Source organism: Schistocerca serialis, chromosome 4, assembly GCF_023864345.2.
Source record: "Schistocerca serialis cubense isolate TAMUIC-IGC-003099 chromosome 4, iqSchSeri2.2, whole genome shotgun sequence".
NCBI classification, from domain to species: Eukaryota; Metazoa; Arthropoda; class Insecta; order Orthoptera; family Acrididae; genus Schistocerca; species Schistocerca serialis.
In genome coordinates, this window is record NC_064641.1 from 413,730,129 (window position 1) to 413,735,128 (window position 5,000).

The window sequence follows — 5,000 nt, forward strand, 5'->3', positions numbered from 1 at the left end:
TGGGGGAAACGGCCGACAGGGGCAGCAACATAGTGGAGCCGCAGTGTCACTAATGTACAGAGATAGAACAGTTTCGACTGGAACCAGAGTAACCGTATACACGGCACTGATTAGTAATAAATGCAGAGCCATCAGAATACAGATAATATATACAACCGTCCCTATACATGCTGAAAGACTCTGCACACAATGAGAACCACACGTCAGCCAGACACTATCACACACTACTCTCTGCCTCTAACAGGCACACACACAATATCTAACCACCAGCATGGAAGAACATCCGGTGCATCCTCTCCGCCACATTACACAATCCACACTATCATAACCAGACCGGGAGGTCCACCCAGAAAACAGAATATCCCACCCTTCCGACATCCGCCATTGCTCAGCTAAGCCACGAACACCCACACATGTCCTACACAGGGGTGCACCCAACATCACCATACTGCCTCCTGTCACAGTACACAAACAATGGCAGGAATGAAAGACACAGATCTGCCACAACCTTGGAATCGGAGCGCCGCCTGTCATGAGCCACAAGTGCATCCTGACGTGACAAATCGGATGATCCCGCAGGCATGCACTTACGATAATCACTATCAACGAACCTGCCGCCGCCCCCCCCCCAAATACACCTTTCCCTACAACAATGTGTACCTTAACCTAAGCTATATCGTACCTTAACCTAACCGACATTGCGCCTTAACCTAACCTACGTTGTACCTTAACCTAACCTATGTTGTACCTTAACCTAACCTATGTTGTACCTTAACCTAACCTACGTTGTGCCTTAACCTAACCTACGTTGTGCCTTAACCTAACCTACGTTGTGCCTTAACCTAACCTACGTTGTGCCTTAACCTAACCTACGTTGTGCCTTAACCTAACCTACGTTGTGCCTTAACCTAACCTACGTTGTGCCTTAACCTAACCTACGTTGTGCCTTAACCTAACCTACGTTGTGCCTTAACCTAACCTACGTTGTGCCTTAACCTAACCTACGTTGTGCCTTAACCTAACCTACGTTGTGCCTTAACCTAACCTACGTTGTGCCTTAACCTAACCTACGTTGTGCCTTAACCTAACCTACGTTGTGCCTTAACCTAACCTACGTTGTGCCTTAACCTAACCTACGTTGTGCCTTAACCTAACCTACGTTGTGCCTTAACCTAACCTACGTTGTGCCTTAACCTAACCTACGTTGTGCCTTAACCTAACCTACGTTGTGCCTTAACCTAACCTACGTTGTGCCTTAACCTAACCTACGTTGTGCCTTAACCTAACCTACGTTGTGCCTTAACCTAACCTACGTTGTGCCTTAACCTAACCTACGTTGTGCCTTAACCTAACCTACGTTGTGCCTTAACCTAACCTACGTTGTGCCTTAACCTAACCTACGTTGTGCCTTAACCTAACCTACGTTGTGCCTTAACCTAACTTACGTTGTGCCTTAACCTAACTTACGTTGTGCCTTAACCTAACTTACGTTGTGCCTTAACCTAACCCATGTTGTGCCTTAACCTAACCCATGTTGTGCCTTAACCTAACCCATGTTGTGCCTTAACGTAACCCATGTTGTGCCTTAACGTAACCCATGTTGTGCCTTAACGTAACCCATGTTGTGCCTTAACGTAACCCATGTTGTGCCTTAACGTAACCCATGTTGTGCCTTAACGTAACCCATGTTGTGCCTTAACGTAACCCATGTTGTGCCTTAACGTAACCCATGTTGTGCCTTAACGTAACCCATGTTGTGCCTTAACGTAACCCATGTTGTGCCTTAACGTAACCCATGTTGTGCCTTAACGTAACCCAATTTGTGCCTTAACGTAACCCAATTTGTGCCTTAACGTAACCCAATTTGTGCCTTAACGTAACCTAATTTGTGCCTTAACGTAACCTAATTTGTGCCTTAACGTAACCCATATTGCGCCTCAACCTAACCTATATTGCGCCTTAACCTGACGCACGTTGTCGCTGAACCTGCTCTGTAATTGTTATGCAACTCGTTAAATTAGTGTAGTGTTGCCTAACCGCAACCCTCGCAATATAGTTCGCTATTCGCACTGCCCGGTCCCCTGTGTATCGCGTCATGTTAAACACCTTGCAAGTGTTGCTGACTTTCCACATGCTCCTGCTATACACTGTAATGTGGATAGCAGCAGGACGTACATGCCCCCCCCCTTCCCCCCTGCCTTCGCAAGCTGGTCGTTGAGAAGTTTGCATGTTCAATGCCCTTCGCATGCCGACGTACTCAGCCTACGTTGTGGTACGGCCTGTCACCTGTCCGCGGATGTACGCAAAACCCACAAACTGTGCTGCACATTGGTCCGTATGTACTGAATGATACATCGTGGCACATGTGTGACCGTACGACGACTGCGCCTAGCAACGGCGGACCATACAGTCCAAATATTGTGGACGCAGCTACGTGTCGTCTCCCTTTAGGAGCTGGATTGCAGTGTGGTACGCCATTCAGACGTGTGGGAGGAACGGACGCCCTGGATGGCGATCAGCATGAGCAGTCTGTTGATGTAGTGGAGCGTGTATTCGGACGTAGTCGTCTCTTCTCACACACTGTGATAGCATGTTGCACCGCGTTCCACATCTGCGACATGCTGCAGAGGCCGGCTGACAGTCGTTCGCGCAATGGACACCGCATACGTACGGGGGCTACCTTCCACGTGTTCTCTAGGCGTGCACATGTTGTTGCGTCTATGTGGGCAGACGTAGTGTGTTGTGACACCTGACACAGGCATGCAATACTCGTTGCAAATGGCGATGGACGTCTACGTTTGCTGGTGACGTTACGCAAATGAACAACTGGTAACCCGTTGTGGTGCGGTTGTTCTCGCTAGAGGTGAATCAGTGTTGGCGACGATCGGTCGAGCTATTAACCGGTTGTTTCATGGATACCCACCATGCCCACGAACGTGAAAGGGGACCCACCATGCCCACGAACGTGAAAGGGGATCTGGGTGTGAGGCGATACGCGGCGGTGGCTGGGTGGGACCGTCCCCGGCCGGTGAGGGGGGGCCGCCCGGCGTGCTGGCAGCGCGGTGCGTGGGCGCACGCGCTACAGCCGGCTGGTGGGGGCGGCCAGTGGCAGGCGCGCCGGCCGACGGACGCGGCAGGCGGCGCAGCTGCGCGCCGGCGCCCCCTGCTCGCGGCGCCTTGCGGCCAAAGTAGGTCCTCGCGGGCCCGGTGCGAAGCGCGGTGGCCATCTGCAGTGTGCTGGTCCGATTGAGGACTGTGTGCGCTGAGGATGCGCCGCCGCCCGGCGCTCGGCGCCGCGACGCCGTCTGCTGCTCGGTCGCCCCAGCGGTTCTCGCAGGTGGTTTGTATCGCAGCTGTGCGGACGTGTTGGCGCGTGCGCTGTGCTGGGAGAGTTCGCTTCGGCACCCAAGTGGGGCTTTTGTCCTTCTGTGGCGCTGGCGTTGGAGCTGCCGGTCACCGTAGGTGGCGCGTGTTGTCTCCCGCCGGCAATGCCACGACAGCACGCTCCCGGGCCTCTGTCGGCAGCGGCAAGCTCAGTTGGGAGCACGGGTGGTCGCACCTAAAGCGTCTACTCGCCTAACTCCGGGCGATTGCGCCTCTCTCGAACCCGACCAAGTACTTAGGACGGCGCTGCGCGCCGCCGGGACCTGAGAGGGTTTCGAGGTGTGTTGTGCAGGGGAGCTCAGCCTCCTCCTGTTTGCAGAATAATTGAGCGGACGCTTGCGTGTTCGCGCGGGCCCCCGGGACACACTCCCGGGCGGCCGGCTGCTCAGCTCTAGTTGACGCAGCTCCCTGGTTGATCCTGCCAGTAGTCATATGCTTGTCTCAAAGATTAAGCCATGCATGTCTCAGTACAAGCCGCATTAAGGTGAAACCGCGAATGGCTCATTAAATCAGTTATGGTTCCTTAGATCGTACCCACGTTACTTGGATAACTGTGGTAATTCTAGAGCTAATACATGCAAACAGAGTCCCGACCAGAGATGGAAGGGACGCTTTTATTAGATCAAAACCAATCGGTCGGCTCGTCCGGTCCGTTTGCCTTGGTGACTCTGAATAACTTTGGGCTGATCGCACGGTCCTCGTACCGGCGACGCATCTTTCAAATGTCTGCCTTATCAACTGTCGATGGTAGGTTCTGCGCCTACCATGGTTGTAACGGGTAACGGGGAATCAGGGTTCGATTCCGGAGAGGGAGCCTGAGAAACGGCTACCACATCCAAGGAAGGCAGCAGGCGCGCAAATTACCCACTCCCGGCACGGGGAGGTAGTGACGAAAAATAACGATACGGGACTCATCCGAGGCCCCGTAATCGGAATGAGTACACTTTAAATCCTTTAACGAGTATCTATTGGAGGGCAAGTCTGGTGCCAGCAGCCGCGGTAATTCCAGCTCCAATAGCGTATATTAAAGTTGTTGCGGTTAAAAAGCTCGTAGTTGGATTTGTGTCCCACGCTGTTGGTTCACCGCCCGTCGGTGTTTAACTGGCATGTATCGTGGGACGTCCTGCCGGTGGGGCGAGCCGAAGGCGTGCGACCGCCTCGTGCGTGCTCGTGCGTCCCGAGGCGGACCCCGTTGAAATCCTACCAGGGTGCTCTTTATTGAGTGTCTCGGTGGGCCGGCACGTTTACTTTGAACAAATTAGAGTGCTTAAAGCAGGCAAGCCCGCCTGAATACTGTGTGCATGGAATAATGGAATAGGACCTCGGTTCTATTTTGTTGGTTATCGGAACCCGAGGTAATGATTAATAGGGACAGGCGGGGGCATTCGTATTGCGACGTTAGAGGTGAAATTCTTGGATCGTCGCAAGACGAACAGAAGCGAAAGCATTTGCCAAGTATGTTTTCATTAATCAAGAACGAAAGTTAGAGGTTCGAAGGCGATCAGATACCGCCCTAGTTCTAACCATAAACGATGCCAGCCAGCGATCCGCCGCAGTTCCTCCGATGACTCGGCGGGCAGCCTCCGGGAAACCAAAGCTTTTGGGTTCCGGGGGAA

General features: G+C 52.9%; 1 non-coding gene across 1 annotated transcript in view; it reads left to right on the forward strand.

Annotated features, from left to right (window-relative positions):
- The first annotated feature begins 3,789 nt into the window (after positions 1-3,789).
- The window catches only part of LOC126476850 (small subunit ribosomal RNA), a 1,909-nt gene continuing 698 nt past the window's right edge, over positions 3,790-5,000 (forward strand). The window contains exon 1 of the ribosomal RNA XR_007587287.1: positions 3,790-5,000. This exon is cut by the window's right edge and continues 698 nt beyond it. This is a non-coding gene — a ribosomal RNA (small subunit ribosomal RNA).